This window comes from Monodelphis domestica, chromosome 2, assembly GCF_027887165.1.
Source record: "Monodelphis domestica isolate mMonDom1 chromosome 2, mMonDom1.pri, whole genome shotgun sequence".
Classification (NCBI taxonomy): domain Eukaryota; kingdom Metazoa; phylum Chordata; class Mammalia; order Didelphimorphia; family Didelphidae; genus Monodelphis; species Monodelphis domestica.
Window position 1 is genome coordinate 330,975,371 of NC_077228.1, and position 18,615 is coordinate 330,993,985.

An 18,615-nucleotide genomic window follows, 5' to 3' on the forward strand; every position below is an offset into this window, starting at 1 on the left:
ATTTGATGTAGTCAAAATTATTTATTTTACATTTTGTGACTCTTCCTATGTCTTGCTTGGTTTTAAAAGTCTTTCCCTTCCCAAAGGTCTAACATGTATACTATTCTGTGTTTACTTAATTTACTTATAGTTTCGTTCTTTATGTTCATGTCCTTCACCCATTTTGAATTTATCTTGGTGTAGGGTGTGAGGTGTTGATCTAATCCTAATCTCTCCCACACTGTCTTCCAGTTTTCCCAGCAGTTTTTATCGAATAGTGGATTTTTGACCCAAAAGCTGGTATCTTTGGATTTATCCCATATTGTCTTGCTGAGGTTACTTGCCCAAAGTTTATTCCACTGATCCTCCTTTCTGTCTCTTAGCCAGTACCAAATTGTTTTGATGAATGCTGCTTTGTAATATAGTTTGAGATCTGGGACTGCAAGTCCCCCTTCCTTTGTATTTTTTTTTTATTATTTCCCTGGATATCCTTGATCCTTTGTTATTCCAAATGAACTTTGTTATGGTTTTTTCTAAATCAGGAAAGAAATTTTTTGGAAGTTCTATGGGTACGGCACTAAATAGATAGATAAGTTTAGGTAGGATGGTCATTTTTACTATATTGGCTCATCCTACCCATGAGAAGTTAATGTTTTTCCAATTGCTCAAGTCTAGTTTTAGTTCTGTGGAGAGTGTTTTGTAGTTTTGTTCATATAGTTCCTGTGTTTGTCTCGGGAGATAGATTCCTAGGTATTTTATTTTGTCTAAGGTGATTTTGAATGGGATTTCTCTTTCTAGTTTTTGCTGCTGAACTATGTTGGAGATGTATAGAAATGCTGATGACTTATGCGGGTTTATTTTGTATCCTGCAACTTTGCTAAAGTTGTTGATTATTTCAATTACCTTTTTGGTAATAGTAGAGGTGATAATGGGCATCCTTGTTTCACTCCTGATCTTATTGGGAATGGGTCTAGTTTATCCCCATTGCAGATGATATTAGCTGATGGTTTTAGATATATACTGTTTATTATTTTTAGGAATGACCCTTCTATTCCTATGCTTTCTAGTGTTTTTAATAGGAATGGGTGTTGGATTTTATCAAAGGCTTTTTCTGCGTCTATTGAGATAATGATGTGGTTCTTGTTGGTTTGCTTGTTGATGTGGTCAATTATGTGGATGGTTTTCCTAATATTGAACCAGCCCTGCATTGCTGGTATAAATCCTACTTGATCATGGTGGATGATCCTTCTGATCACTTGCTGGAGTCTTTTTGCTAGTATCCTATTTAAGATTTTTGCATCTATATTCATTAGGGAGATTGGTCTATAATTTTCTTTCTCTGTTTTTGATCTTCCTGGTTTTGGAATCAGTACCATGCTTGTGTCATAAAAGGAGTTTGGTAGCATTCCCACTTTGCTTATTATGTCAAATAGTTTGTATAGTATTGGGATTAACTGTTCTCTGAATGTTTGATAGAATTCACTTGTGAATCCATCTGGCCCTGGGGATTTTTTCTTAGGGAGTTCTTTGATGGCTTGTTGGATTTCATTTTCTGATATGGGATTATTTAAGAATTCTATTTCTTCTTCTGTTAGTCCAGGCAGTTTGTATTTTTGTATATATTTATCCATATCACCTAGATTGCTGTATTTATTGCCATATAATTGGGCAAAGTAATTTTTAATGATTGCCTTGATTTCCTCTTCCTCAGAGGTGATGTCCCCCTTTTCATCTTTGATGCTGTTAATTTGCTTTTCTTCTTTCCTTTTTTAAATTAGATTGACCAGTACTTTGTCTATTTTGTTAGTTTTTTTCAAAGTACCAGCTTCTAGTCTTATTTATTAAATCAATAGTTCTATCACTTTCTATTTTATTAATTTCTCCCTTAATTTTTAGGATTTCCAGTTTGGTTTTCTGCTGGGGGTTTTAATTTGATCGCTTTCGAGTTTTTTTATTTGCATTTCCTATTGATTGATATCTGCTCTCAGGGATATGAATTTACATCTGATTACTGCTTTGGCTGCATCCCAAAAGGTTTGAAAGGATGTCTCGCCGTTGTCATTTTCCTTGATGAAATTATTAATTGTTTCTGTGATTTCTTCTCTAACTAAATGATTTTGGAGTATCATATTGTTTAATTTCCAATTAATTTTTGATTTGGTTTTCCAAGTACCATTACTGATCATTATTTTAATTGCCTTGTGATCTGAAAAGGCTGCATTTATTATTTCTGTTTTTCTGCATTTGTATGCCATGTTTCTGTGACCTAGTGTATGGTCAATCTTTGTGAATGTGCCATGTGGTGCTGAGAAGAAGGTGTATTCCTTTTTGCCCCTATTTATTTTTCTCCATATGTCTATTAACTATTTTTTCTAAGATTTCATTCACTTCTTTTACCTCTTTCTTATTTATTTTTTGATTTGATTTATCTAAATTTGATAATGGTTGCTTCAAATCTCCCACTAATATTGTTTTACTGTCTATTTCTTCCTTCAATTCTCCTAGTTTCTCCATTAGAAATTTGGGTGCTATATTATTTGGTGCATACATGTTGATTAGTGATATTTCCTCATTATCTAAAGTCCCTTTTAACAAAATATAATTACCTTCCCTAACCCTTTTAATCATGTCAATTTTTGCTTTGGCTTTATCAGATATCATCATTACCACTCCTGCCTTCTTTCTGTAAAAAATAGACTCGAATACAGGACTACAATCCCCATGAGCCTTTGCTCCACTTCCCCAGAATGCCTTGTAATCTCACCTGGGCCGAGATCGAGAAGATATTTAAGCAAAGGCTTTTGAAGGGCTCGGCCTTTTGGACTTCCGTTTTTGGAGCAGAGGCGTCTCTTCCATGATGTGAGGTTATTTTGTCTAGGCCTCTGGCCTAGGCACATGTTTCTTACTTGTATATTCTTAATCTTTAACCTTTAATAAACCTCTAAAAAATATAATACTTCTTGCAGAGAGAAACTAATTTCTACCTGCCTCAGTCTCCCCCTCTCCCCTAAATTTTAATCTTTACAGTTTGGCAACCACGAAGGGATGAGAACTTCTCAAAAAATTTTTAGCCTAGAGAATTTTTTTTTAAAGCCAAGGTTCTCCGAGATGCTCTTTAGAAAACCATCTTGATCAGCTTCTGCCTGCGGCCCTCTCCAGCTCCTGCTTCTGCTCCTGGCCTCTCACCTGGTGCCTGAGCTGTGCTCCAGCTCCCAGCCCGACCCACCCCGGCAGTCTGTCTCTCACCCATCTGGCTTCCGACCCCAGCTGGCTCATCACCCAGATCCTTGGAGCAGATCGCTCAGGACTCATTGCAACCAGCTGGTAACAGTATTGGCCACGTGGGCGGAGGGGAGAGACCAGAGGGAAAGGAGACCGGGCAATTTTCCCTTAGGCTAAGCCTCCACGTGGCTGGGGGTATTGGCCACAGGGGTATCAGAGAGGGGAAAGACAGAAAAGACTAGAGAGAAGAAACAGATCTTTTCAAACAGAAACCTAAAAAGCAATGGGCTGTTTAAAAGGATTTTTGACTCTTCTGGCAATTTCATTGATTTTGCCTGCCTATCTGGGAGCAGACTCAGCCCAAAGATTCAACTTTAACTTTGGGGAGGAAAATGGGTGGCCCAGCGAACTGGAAGCCAGGCCCAGAGAAGGGAGGTCTCTAGTTAAAATCTGGCCTCCGATGCTTCCCAGCTATGGGGCCCTGGATGGATCCCTTGAACCCCATAGCCTAGCCTTTACTACTCTACCTTCGGACAATAGACATTTAAATGGATAATTAAAAACAAACAAACAAACCAAAAAAAAAACCCCAAGGAACTTTGAAGAGACTAAAGGCTACATTCTAAGGCATTTCAGACTCTAATGGTTTATAAAAAAATCTCTGTATTCTATTGCATTGTTTTGTTTAAGGTTTAACTTTGTGATTTTAAGTTCATATATTACTGGATTCAATATTATTCTGCTTGAACTGAAGGTTGATTGAATTTATTTTGAATGTACTGAGTTTTGAAATTCTGTTGTTTTTCCCCTATAACTGTTGAACAAATATTGTTGTGAATAAGCCCATATATGAAAAAACAGCTTTTTTCTACTTTGCTGAGGATAGATGGACTTTAGAACTGGTTATAATTGTATTAACAACCTTTGAAAATTTAATGTGCTAAATACCTCAAATGATTTGATTTTAAGGGTTTTTAAATATGATTTTGGAATTTTTTTAACAGTCTGGTTATTTTTGCCTGCCCCTACCACGAGGTAAGGCCCATTCTAGTAGCTGAAGTGAAATGTATTTTATAACCCCCAACCTTCCCACATGTGAATGGAAGTTGGGCAGTTAATTTCAGGGCATTTGTACCCTTGGGAAAAGCCTCCAAAAGGAGCACCCTTTATTTATACTCTTCAGCTCACTACTTTACTTGCACCAGGATGATATATAGATTTCTTGATTATGTTCTAAACCCAAGATGAGTTTTACTTTGTTTTAAAATATGTTTAAATACCAAGGTTGAAGGATTGCTCTGTTTGTAAAAATTGTGACAAATATCCATCAATTCATAGGTTTTAAAAATGTCATACAGCAACTTATGTGAAATATGAAAGTGTGTTTGTTTGCTATTGTAATTAATTGGGCTATTGAGAATTTTGGGGATTTTGATATCTACATATTTGTACTACTGTATTTTTAAAGATGAAAAAATTGTTAACCTTGTTCAATTCATTTGCCTTCTACTCACAGTGATCATGGCCAGATACAGAGAGGAAATGGATCTCATTTTTTGGTGAGAAAGCCTTGTATTTTATATTTTCTTAACTTACACAGAGTGTCAATGGTTATAAGCTATATTTTTGAATTTTTTAAAGCTCTTTTATTGTTATATTTTTCTTGCATGTGCAATATACTTTTTCAGTTTTTTAATTATTTTTTCTTTCCTTTTTATATTTGAAGCACATGTCACCAGTATTAAGATTTTCTTTAAACCTTTTGATTTTCAGTGCTACAAGTTTAAGATACATTTGCTAATGCATGCCCTAAAAAGCTTGTGACTATGAAAATGATGCCACTAATTATTTAAATAAATTATGGGACCTTGCTTAATGATTCTGTCTGATTCCAGGACAAGAGATACACACAAGAGCCATTTCATAGGGCCAAAGAAAGGCCAATCCAGGATGGATTGATGCACTTCTAGGCCAATACAAAGGTCTTGAACCTAGTGTGAAGACTCAAGGTTACTATGTTTAACATGTGTTAAGACATAGGCTTTCCTTGTATCTACACTCACTCTGAAGATACCCACAGATGAGTATCCCCAAAACCTTGGCTCCTACTTGGCTTCTATAATCTGGTCCCCTTTTCTGCCTCTCATAGTGTGGTACCTTTCTGTAGTCCTGGCACTGACTGGGTAAATGCATCATTACTTAGATCATTTTGATTGGGCCCTGATTCAAGGACCTGTTATACATTTATTTTTCTTCTACTTGGAATTTTTACACATAAGACTTTGATAATCTATATTTTCATCCAGAAATTTTTCTTTTCTTTTGGATTTTCTGGTGTCTTTTTAATATCTCTTGCCAATTGATTCATATACCTCATACCTCAGCCATGCATCCCTAACTGATTCTGAATCTTTCAATCACCCACAACACGGGGGAATGTAAAAAAATATCATTATTTAAATTGCAAAGTTTAAATTCCTTTTGAGAAGAATTTTAGGTGAAGAAGATGCTACCTCTCTGAATCCAGAACTGAACTGTTGGAGAAGCCACCATGAAGAAGCCTCCAGACCACAAGTTGCACAAAATTGAACTTTGGGTGTGGTTGATTGAACATTTATTTGTATGTATACTTTTATGCCAAAGGGGACTGCCCCCTAATGGCTTTTTGTAAATGTGTTCAGAAATTATTGGTTTTATTCTTTTTTCTCTTATCCTCACACTATTGTAATCTTTTAAGTTGATTTTGTTTTCATGATCCTTTTGGGGAAAAATTAATTTTTCCACAAATGATCACACGGGGGGATGTAAAAAATAGACTCGAATACAGGACTACAATCCCCATGAGCCTTTGCTCCACTTCCCCAGAATGCCTTGTAATCTCACCTGGGCCGAGATCGAGAAGATATTTAAGCAAAGGCTTTTGAAGGGCTCGGCCTTTTGGACTTCCGTTTTTGGAGCAGAGGCGTCTCTTCCATGATGTGAGGTTATTTTGTCTAGGCCTCTGGCCTAGGCACATGTTTCTTACTTGTATATTCTTAATCTTTAACCTTTAATAAACCTCTAAAAAAATATAATACTTCTTGCAGAGAGAAACTAATTTCTACCTGCCTCAGTCTCCCCCTCTCCCCTAAATTTTAATCTTTACATTTCTGTCAGTTGAGGCCCAGGAGGTTTTACTCCATCCTTTAATTCTGACCTTGTGGGTGTCTACCCACCTCATGTGTGTTTCTTGAAGACAACATATGGTAGGGTTTTGGATTCTAATCCATTGTGCTATTCGTCTACAGTTTATGGGTGAGTTCATCCCATTCACGTTCAAAGTTATGATTGTCATTTGTGGACTCCCTGGCATTTTGATATCCTTCTCTAATTCTAACCTTTTCTTCTTCGGCTCTACCTTTTAATCCAGTGATTTACTTTGAATCAGTCCCCCTTGTCACCTCCCTTGATATTTCCCTTTTTAGTCCCTCCCTTTTTGTTCCCTCCCCCTTCCCCCCCTCTCTTTCCCTCCCTTTTTGTTTTCCCTCTCCCCCTCACCCCCTTGGTTTTCCCTTCTCCCTACTCTTGTTGGGTAAGATAGAATTCAAGATCCCAATGGATCTGGATGTTTTTCCTCTCAGAGTTGATTTCCCTGAGAGTAAGGTTTAAGTAAAAACACTCTTTCTCTCCTTCTTATAGGAGTTTTCTTCCCCTCCCCTTCCTGTTTGAATCTTGGTGTGAGAAAGATTATTCTATTTGATTTTTCTTTTCCCCCTATTTACACATTACCTTTTCCCCACATGTTAGTATACATAGATTGATATAAATTTAGTCCTTATAGAAGAGAGTTTGAATAAATGAAAAGATAACAATTTTCTCCTTTTCCCTTTCCATCATATTTACCTTTTCAGGTATTCCATGCTCTTTGTTTTTCGATCTCGAACTTTCCATAGAGCTCTGGTCTTTTCTTTGCAAAAATTTGTCAATCTTCTATTTTATTGAATGCCCATACTTTCCCTTGGAAGTATATAGTCAGTTTTGCTGGATAGCTGATTCTTGGTTGAAGACCCAGCTCTCTTGCCTTTCTGAAAATCATGTTCCATGCCTTATGATCATTCTGAGTGGATCTTGCAAGGTCTTGTGTGACCCTGATTGGCATTCCTTTATATCTAAATTGTCTTTTTCTGGCTTCTGGTAAGATTTTTTCTTTTGCTTGAAAGCTTTGGAATTTGGCAATTACATTCCTGGGAGTTGTCTTTTGGGGGTTTAGTGTAGAGGGTGTTCTGTGAGCTCTTTCAGTGGCTGAATTTCCCCCTTGTTCTAGAATCTGTAGGGCAATTTTCTTTGATTATGTCTTGTATTACGATGTCGAGTTTGCTGTTTATTTCTGGATTTTCTGGTAGTCCAATTATTCTTAAATGATCTCTTCTTCCTTTATTTTCCAAATCTGTTACCTTGTCAGTGAGATATTTTATGTTCTCTTCTAATTTCTTGATCTTTTGGCTTTGCTTTATTGATTCTTGCTCTTTTACCTGCTCGTTGTCTTCCAGTTGCCTAATTCTGACCTTTAAAGCCTTGTTTTCCTTTTCAGTTTGGTCAAACCAGTTTTGTAGTTGCGTGAAATTCTTTTGCATTAATTCCCACTTTTCCTGCCAGAAGCCTTCCATCTTTTTGATCATTTTCGATTCAAATTCTTCAAAAGTTTGTGGAGAGTTTCCATTTCCTTTGGAAGGTTTCGGCACATTTCCTTGTGTTTCAACTTCTATCTCCTCTGTATTTTTTATTTTTGCTCCATAAAATGTGTCCAAAGTTGCCCCCTTCTTGTTTTTCTTGTTGTTTTGAGGCTTTTTTGCTTCTGTGCTGTTTGCCATCTCTACCTGAGTGAGGGGGGCTGGCTCTTCTCTTATCTGTCTGGTGTTCAGTGGTTTTAGCCCCAGGCAAATTGTCTGTCTTCCCCAGGAAGCCCGGTCCTGCTGCTACCTCGGATTTAGTGCTCTGGGTTGGGGGGAATGGGTCCTGGGATCTTCTTTTTGCCTACCCCTTAGATCCATGTGATCTCAGGTTCTGACTTTTGGGGGGCCGTACCTTTTGATCCAGGTCCAGGAGGAGTGTTCCTGGGGTCTATTCTGTTGTTTGTTTTGAATTTTGTTGCCCTAGGAGCATTCAGTTTGAGATCAGTAAGGAAGGGTTTCTGGAGCTCTGAACTTTAGCTTTCTCTAAGCTGCCATCTTGACAGGAAGTCTCACATGCTGTTTCTATAGTCCCTGAGTAAGCAGAGTAGTGTCTTAAAGAGTCTTAACACCATCTGTTCCTAATTACTCCATAAAATTCTATTTAATTGCTTTTACTTAACCATTATCCTAGGTAGGATCATTAAAATTATAAAATGAACACCCATGGAGATTATTCCTGACTTATCCACATTTATATCTAATTTTGTAAGTTTCTGTATGTTAGGAATTAATGAAATAAATGATTTTAATAGATTTAATAAGAGTAGCAATAAAAGCATTTGATATACCACAGCAATAATAATGATAATTATAATTGTCATATCATTAAGATAAGTACAGTGTCTGTGATTTCATCACTACATGAAGCTTTTCCTATGAATGCAAGAGGCATCAAGGCATGCCTCTTGGAGAGCCCTTGGAGTTCCTCTTGGAACTAGGAATAGCTAGACTTGAGTCCTACCTTGGACGCAAACTTTTTGTGGTGCTGGGCAAGTTACTTATTTCTCAGCTTTTTAATACTAGTAATACCTCACCCTTTTCATTTGTTCACTTGTATTTTCATTCATAGGTTCAATAAATATTTCTTCATTCATGCAAAAACATTCATTAATCACCTGCTGAATACATGGTTCTTTGTGAGATAGAACCTAGGAATACAAAGATATATAATATATGCTTCTTTAAATTTTTCAAAGCAGTTTACAAATATTTCATTTTATCCTCACAACAACTCTGAAAGGTAGGGGCTGTTATTATTCACATTTTATAGATTAGGAAATGAAAGCAAAAATCAATTAAGTGATTTACATGGGTTCACACAGCCAGTAAGCTTCTGAGGCTACATTTGAACTCATATTCTCTTTATTCCAGAGACGAATGAAAGAGCCGTTATAGAGATACAGTCAATAATAATTGGAAAGTCATTTAATATATCAGATTCCAAGAGTATATGAGTCTAGATGATGAAAAGGGCATTTCTATCAACTCTTGTAGACACTAATGCTTTATCCTTTTCAATATTCTTTCATGTATATTCATTTGTTTAATCTTTACAGTCCATTGCACTTCTCTACCTATAACTAAGAAACAAAGAAGTAGATTCTTGGCAGTATATTGACTGTTCTGTCCAATTGTGGGAAGATACTAGGGAAGAAGAGGATCCCATCTCCCCTGAAAACACTCTACAGAGCATGTAAATATACCATGCAACTGGTCCATAAGAAGAATCATCTTTAGACTCCCCAACTAAACCTAGTAATTAACGGAGTAACTCCTCAGACCCCTATAGAAATTCTGGAGTAGAAAAGTAAATGAATAAAATAAAAATAAATGATTCCAGATAAAGTGATTTGGAGGTGTCTGGGCAGCCTATCCCAACACTCCCTGTCCAAACTTTCTCCAAAATTGTAGCCTGCTGCCTTAGTTCAGAGAGTAGTTGGGAAGTAGCTGCATCTGGAAATTCTAGAAAGTCAAGCAAGACACTCAGGAAACAGCCTGAGGTTCTCAGTCAACAGAAGACCTCATCCTAGCTCTAGCCTACCAGAGAAAACAATGATAGGACATTTCAGGCAAGGTTCAGAAACATCAGTTCCTCTAGCTAAATGTCAAGAGAAAAAGCTAAGCAAAAATAAACCAGAATAGTCCTTGAATCCTATAGTGGGATTTCAAGACAGAATAACACCTAAGCCCAGCACCAGTGGGGAAAAACCCTAGGTTTAACCTATAACAAGGAGAGGTCTAGGAGTCATGTTACAATCAATTAACCAGTAAATATTTATTAAGAGCCTACTAGGTATGAGGAACTATGCTAAATGTTAGGGAAAAGGACTGTCCCTCCTCTCAAGGAACTTAAATCTCTTAAAAGAGGGATTAATTCATGGAACGACCTCCAGGAATTGATGCAGAGTGAAAGGAGCAGAACCAGGAGAACATTGTACACAGAGATTGATACACTGTGGTACAATTGAATGTAATGGACTTTTCTACTAGCAGCAATGCAATGATCCAGGACAATTCTGAGGGACTTATGAGAAAGAATGCACTCTACATTTAGAGGAAGAACTGTGGGAGTAGAAACACAGAAGAAAAACAACTGCTTGATCACATGGGTTGATGGGGATATGATTGGGGATGAAGACTCTGAATGATCACCCTAGTGCAAACATCAATAATATGGAACTAGGTCTTGATAAATGATACATGTAAAACTCAGTGGAATTGTGTGTCATTCTAGGAGGATGGTGGGGGTAGGGGAAGGAAAGAACATGAATCTTGTAACCATGGATAAATAGTCTAAGTTAATTAATTAAATAAAATCTTCCAAATTAAAAAATAAAGAGGGCTCAGAATTTCAAAAAGGAAAAGGGGGAGGGACTAGTTCAAATCTACCATACTAAGGACCAGACATGCTCTGTCCATACCATTAGTTTTTAGAGCTTGATCCACATGCAACTCCCTCCACCCATAACAAATACAGAAAAATCCATCCACCCTCAAGTGCAAACTAAGGAAAACCGACCACCATGTAGAAATACTTTATTTTGAGAGACAACCATGAGATAAATCCCTCAATATTATAGAAATAACTATATATATGTATATATATATAAATCATTGCTAAAACATTGCTTATAATAGTATATTGAGAAAATAGATTTGAAGTACAAAGCCTGACTACCCCAATGCATTTAGAGGATATACTTCATGTTTTGTGGGCCTCAGTTTTTATCTTTAAAACAAAAGAGTTGAGCTAGATAATCTCTAGGGTTCCTTGCAACTCCAGATCCTATGGTTCTAAAATTAACTTGTTCAGTAAAAAAGCAGATTTTACCCCATGGAATTGCACACTGGCTATGCAAAGGGGATGGGAGGAGAGGAGGGAAAGAACATAAATCATGTAATCATGGAAAAATTCTCTTAATTAATCAATTAAATTAAATTAAATTTTTTAAAAAGGGGGATTTTAATCACAAAAAAATACTCTTTGTGTCTAGTGAGTTTCATCACTTCTTTTTGGCAACTCTTCAATCCAAAGTCCCAGTGGAGGGAAGGAAGGAGGAACAAGAAATAATAAGTAAATTAAGTTCAATCAGAAGTTAATTTGACATTTTATGACCTCTTCTCTGAGTCCTAACTCTGAGCTCTGAACTATATAATAAGTAGTAATAATAATCATTTCAGCTGATGTGAATACAGTACTTCCTGGTTTACAGAATGCTTGATGTAAATTGACTCATATAACATTCACAACAACCCTGGAGAGGTACATAATACAAGTATTATTTTTCCCATTTCAAATGAAATTGGAACATGGACAAGTTACTGTCACACAACTTATAAGTTCTCAGCAGAGCTAATACTAAAACTCAAGGCTTCCCTTAATCCAGGGCTCTTTCAACTACCTCTATTACTAAATTACATAACTCAAAGTCATAAAAATTCATTCACTACTGCACAACCCTGTGACATCAGACCTCTCTTTATTTAACTGGGGCACTGATGTGAGACCACCTGGGTCTACTGTGGTTGATCGCCAGAGATGGCACTCTATTGGCATACCCCTCAAAACCACATAATCACCATAATCAGAGGAATATTAGTGTGGTCTATATAATTGGAAATCTTGTATCCTTTGGACTTCATCTCCCAGAATTCTTCCCTTGTCTCAAGAATCCTTTTCCTTTTCTGTCTACATGTGTCCTTTACTTTATGGTTTTTAAGCTGTGGGTATCGTCTCCCTCATTTTCTTTTTCACATGTGAGTCTGGTGAGCTCTCATTTCTCTAGCCTTTTATTTTCCTTTGCTTCAAGTTTTGTTATTAATAAAATTTATAAATATACTTGGAATATTGAATATTAATTTTTAAAATTTGCAGGGGCTACCTAAACTTGGAACAAAATGTATCACATAGGGAGTATGTTTACAAAAATAAAAGAAAGAGGAGGGAAGGGAATGTAGCCCCGAAGTGAGGCTTGAATCTTTTGGTATGGCGAGTGGCGAAGGAGAGGAGAAGCCCCCTTCCCACAAAAAGGGGTTCAGGGGAGACAGCAGATGTAATGAGTTGGCTCAGAGAGAGGAGAGGGGGTTTGAAGATTTTCCCCCTTCTGCCTTCCCTACTTAGTTAAAGCTGCTCTCCCCAATTCGCTCTTGTCCCTCTTGTTCCCCCCTCCACTACTCGAGACTCAAAGGTCTCCCCTTGATCTGTTCACTCACACTCAGCTTGGGGAACAGATAACTTTTAATGTTAACTCAATCAGGTAATACAAATGGAATAATGGGCAGGGAAGAATGGGAAAAGGAAAGGTGGGAAAAGGAGGTCCCTGTCTCTATCTAAACCCTTTCCCTCCCTCCTCGAGTTTTTTTTTAGGGGGGGGACTCAGGGCTTGGCAGCCTGAACCCCCCTGAGAGAAAGTCATGTTGACTCACCCCTGAGCAACAGGAGCTGAGGTAAAGTCTTCTCAGGTTTCTCTTCTGGAAGTCCTTTCAATTGGGAAGTGTTGAGGGTAAAGATTTCTAGTCACCAGCAGGAAAAATGGGTAACCTTCAGGAGAAAGTCTTTATCCATCCTTCTCTCTTCAACATCTCAAGATGGAGAGACCCTCACTGCTTTCTAGCCAGAGTCTTCTCTCCTGAGGAAATTTACTCCTGGGGCCCCTCCTCTGTCGAGGTGATCAATTTCACATACTCTTCAGTCTGGCACTTTTTCTCTAGTACTAGCCTCTATCACAAGTACCTGTATCAATGATCAGGCTATTCCCAAATTCCCTCTAAAATAATATTCTAGACAGTATAATAACCACTAGATTATCAAAGGAACAGAGAAATGAGAGTAAAATAATCCAAAAAATTAAAATTTATAAGTAGAAAAATAATATATTCTACTACAGACCTATGGTAATTTTTTCTTCTTACTCTTTGTTGTACAATTATCCTGAGTATGCTTACAGATTATTTCCCATTCTATTTATCCTATTATTTTTAAAGTGATCAAAGCACAATAATTCAGCAAATTAGTTGGTCTGAACTATAATTGCCAGACCCTTTGCCCTTGGTTGGATTTATAGAATTTTAGTAATTATTTACTTGAGCTCTGTTTCCTTCCCCTACAATCAACTACAAGCTGCCAGCTGCTCTCCTCACTGTCTTCCAAACAGACTCACAGTCAGATTGAAATTTTGTTCCATTCTAATTATTTTCCTCCCTGCTTTTCCTCTGCTTCAATACCCATTTTTATGCACGCCACATTTTAGGAACTTTGTGTTCCATTTTTGAGGGAATATTGTTTTCTTAGATAGGGCATTGTTTCCATTTCCATTTTGTTTACATCCTAAGATTCCCTTAGAAATAATAGGCAACAATGGATGAAACCAGGAATCTTCCTCTCATAAATGTTATAAATCAAAATAATTTTAATTTATGCATTTGTTCATCTCTTAAGTTGCCCAAGGCTTATTACCTTTTAACTAAAATGTAAAATTGAAAAATTCCTCATGTTTGGAGAGCCAAAAAGGTCAACATGGTCTTTTCTAATACTGAGGCTACTCTGTCTTTAAGAAATCTTAGTCTACCTATGTAAAATATTTTAATGGAAATATGGCTTTTTTAAATAAAAAAAAAAACAACATTCCTTTTCTGAATGCCTGCCACAGTTCAGTGAAAGATAAGTAGAACCTTGTAAATTGATGACTTGTCACATACTTTAAAAATTAATATTCTATTCTTCAAGTAATACAATTTTGCTTTCTCTATTTGACCTCCACTCCTTTCAACGTCCCCTCTACCTTTGAGAACAATAGGAAAACAAAACCCATTTTACAAACATACATAGTTAAGCAAAACAGATTTCCTCATTGACTATTGCAAAAAAAAAATAAAGTCTCACTATGCATTCTGAATCAGTCATCTGTCTACAAGAGTAGTTAGTCTATTTCATCATCATCAGTTCTTTGGAATAATAGCTGAACTTTAAGATTTAAAATCTATAGAATTCCTTTGTTGATGTTGACCAATGAGTCTTCAAAATATTTTGAGGCAAATAAAATTTATGGTTTCAAAATGTTAAGGGAATATTTATAATAATGATCTGCTCAAATTACAAACACTAGTTTATTCCTTACTCCTCACAAGAAAGGGGAGGAAGAGATCTTTCTAGAGCATGCTTTTCTTTTCCCAGTCTGGGAAGAAGGAAAACAATTAAGGAAACTGCACTTGTTTCCTTCCAAATTTATGAAAAGCTGCCTGAAATGCATACTGTAATGTTTGTAAATGAAGTAGATTTGGAGGCATTATTCAATTGAAAATAATGTTTTCATTAAGTATCTTTTGTAAGTCAGTCCATTAAAAAAGAATCTGGATGTTGTAGGCTTTGATTAAAATCCTGATTGTATGTTTCTGAGCAAATAATTTAATCTCTTTGAAATAGAATTATAAACTGAGGGAAACTATTACTTATTGAAATAGAGAGGTAAACTGAGGGGAAATTGATTCTTCTGCAATGACTGCTGTTCTCTGGCTGTGACTAGAGAGAGCTGCTACAGGAACATAAACCTGCTTATTTGTAATTGAGGCAGGAATGAGAAATGCTGAGGGATGCCACACAGGGATTCTGGTACACAAGGGACTGCTCTGGGGTTTTGCCTATTGATCCCTACTGATGGCTGATGGATTAATCTATTTCCTAACCTCCTTCCTCCCTCACTCCCTCCCTTAACCAACCCTCTCCTTTTTGCCTCCCTCACCTCCCAATCTTCTTGAAGCCTTAGGCTTCTTCCCTCCCTCCTGAGTGTACTATAAAGATTACTTGCTTTCTCAGTCAAGGGGTTTATTGGAAGAACAGGATGGGAAACTGAGGTAAGAGGGATGAGGATTTCCTTAAACTACGGGGATAATTTTAGGAAGGTTTGAGGAAGTATTCCAGTCACAAACTGTGACTCTAAGACAGTTAGAGAGATGGAGGACAACAGCCTTTTAAGATCTTTCTTCTTCTTCACAAATTCAGCCTTGGCTGGTCTCCTTTCTCAGCTTTAACCTCAGAGAAAAACAAAGTTCAAAGTCTCTAAGTTTCTCTTGGCCAGCTCAACTCTCATTATAGACCACCAACTCAAAAGCCAAGTTTCTCCTTGTCAACTACAACTGCTCAGAGCCAGAGACAAAGTCCAAAAAACCATGTCAACCCCACCAAGGTCTTTCAGCCAGATTCCCAACTTCCAGAGAGAGAGAGGGAGAGAGTGATTCCAAGTCTCCTCCCCCTGTCAGCTCAAACTGCCAACTTCTGGGAACATTCAGTTTTGGAAATTCCTTCTTTTGATTGACAGATAAGTCTCCAGGTTAGGTTCCCAGTGTCTTGCATCTTGGTTTATAAGTTCTCTCAGTTTCTCTCCATGCCTCTACTACATCTTTCATTTTTTAGAGAAGAAAAAGAGTGAGAGGCACATATATATGTTGAAAAATGTTTAATAAAGAAATCTAAAAATATATTAGTGATACACATTTAACTTGAATGTAATAATAAAAATAAATATGATATGTAATAATTAAAATGCTATGTATAATATTTAGAAAATTAGTTTTGTTAAATAAAATTATAAATATTGTTGTGGTTGCTGTTTATAAAATTAACTCAAGTCATGAGGATAATAGTAATTTTAAAATTTTAATTTAATATAAATATAGTATAAGAAAGAAATAAGGAAGGAAGGAAATGGAAAAATTACTTCCTAGACTACCACCATAAACTCTGATCCATAGAATTATAGCTCTTTCCCCAGCAAGGAAATCCAGTAGTCTCTTCAGAACAAGGGTTTTACCAACCCATGAGGGTGTCTTCCAAACAAGGCACCAATGTCAAATGGAGTACAAGAATCAATCACAGCAAACTCACACCAAAGACCTTGATCTCCTCTATGGTCTCATCTTTAAAGTCCATTTTATAGTCCTTTTCTCCATGTCACTTTCTGTCTCTCTTAACTGGTCTACATCTCAGGAACCAATCAAAGTCTCTCTGACCTCAGTCCCTAACCCTTACTTCTGGGTCATGTTCCTAGGGCTCTTAACCTGTGATATCTGTTTGGAGGGTCCCAGCCACACTAATGGGATGGGTCAGATGAGAAGAAAGTTCACAACCTTGGGAGGAAGGGTTATTTTCATTTTCCCATGACTTGAGTCTTGTGATATCGAAATCACTTTAAAAGACTGATATATTTTAATTTAAGGTCGCCAAGGAATTCAGCTATGTAATTCCTAAATGAAAACTCAAGTCAGCAGTCAACCTTTTATGGAGTTTTTAATTACAAACAGGAGGAAGAAAGGTATTAGAGAGAGAGAGAGAGAGAGAGAGAGAGAGAGAGAGAGAGAGAGAGAGAGAGAGAAAGGGGAGAGAAGGGAATAGGGCTTAAATACCCCCTCTGTTTAGGCTGGGCCAAAGGCCCAAGCCCTTACATAGCTGAGGCAAAGAAAAGAGATCAGTCCCTATCACTCACATGACCAAAATGGAGAAACAGTCTCAGGGGCCTCCACCTCTAGCCTCCTTCAGAGCAAGTCCTCCTCTCAGAGCAAAACCTCCTCAGAGCAAAACCTCCTCTGAGCAAAAAAACTTCCTTCTGTCCTCAGACCCCGCTATCTTTAAGTCAACAATCTAAGTCCCCTCCCCTCAGTTCTCACATCTACCAATCACTGTCCATGTCTCCCCTGTGCCAATGGTGGCTCTAGCTTAACCCAGGACCGCCCAGAGTTCTGCCCCACTTTGCACATGTCTGTTGAAGGTCATATTCTCAAATAATTAAATCTTGATCTTTGCTGCAGCCCTTCCTAAATCCTGTTACTCTGAGTAGGGTGGAGATTGTAAGTTCCAAGACCTGGTTCTGTCATTCCAAGTATCTCTATTGTATCAATTCTAAAATCAATCATGACTCAAAGAACTTCCTGTTCTATGCTTAAGCATAGGTCAAAGCCCTTTCCATTGTTTAGCAAAAGGTTTCTGTCCTAAAGTAGTCTTAAGTAGGGAGGAGAAGGACCCTCCCATGCCAAGGGTTTTCACATTCCAATAGAGTTCTTACTATTAGTAGGAAATTTTTCAAGTATGAAATTTCCCAATGGGGAAGTCAAGGCAACCAACAAACTATCAAAGCTTGATTTGTTGTGTTTGCTGATTAAGCATTCACAGAGAAAATTTTAAAATTTGCTTTCTAGAACTGGCTAGAGCTGGCTCCAGCTCATCACTTTTAGGATATAATCTCTCTCTCTCTCTCTCTCTCTCTCTCTCTCTCTCTCTCTCTCTCTCTCAAAGAGGTTTATATCTCAAATTCTTCTTTGACTATATCTTTCTAAAACACAACATAAGATGCCAGTGAAGGGTTAGAAGAAAAAGAATGCCTCTCTATCTCAAGTTCCTGATGATTTCACCCAGATGTTGTTAAAAAGAACGGCCTCATTGGTGGTGGCTAAAAGAAAACCACCAGCTACATTTTCCTCTATTTGTGTCTTTTCTTAATTGAGTAGGTTTGTAATGTTAGCAGTGATAAGAGAAGACTGGCACAAACACCAATTAGTAATGAATTTAATATGTAATCAATGCTCAGATTCTTTTATGCTTAGCAATCCCTTTTTCCATGGGAATAGGACTGTTCCATATATGAGTCATACTTGCACATTGAATATATTTTTAAAAACTTTTCCTTATTTCTTTGGGGATACCCTAAATGAGATCCAAAAAATAGCATTATCAAAATTAGCAACTTTCTCCCAAAAGCCATGGTGGGGATGATATTAATGAAAGTGCGACTCGAAAAACTTATCTGCACTGAGAAATTAGGCTTATCCTACACCTGAATTGGGGAAGAAATAAGCATTGATGTAACACCTACTGTGTATCAACTTTTCATTGTGCTAAGTACTTTACAAACTTCCCATCACAGTTCTTGAAAGTCAGTGATTTTATTATTCCCATTTCATAGTTGAGGAAATTAAGGCAAATCAAGGTTAAATGACTTGCCCTTCATCACATACTTAGAAAATACTTGAGGCTGGTTTTAAACTCAGGTCTTCCAAATCCCAGGGCAATTCCATTTACTGAGCCACCTACCTACTGCTAACTGAACAATAAGCAAACTATAATGACAGGTAAGGCACAGAAATCAGCAAATTTTGCCAGTCTCTTTTGCTTTAGCCCAGCAGCACCCAGCTAGACAATATGCTATCTAAAGAT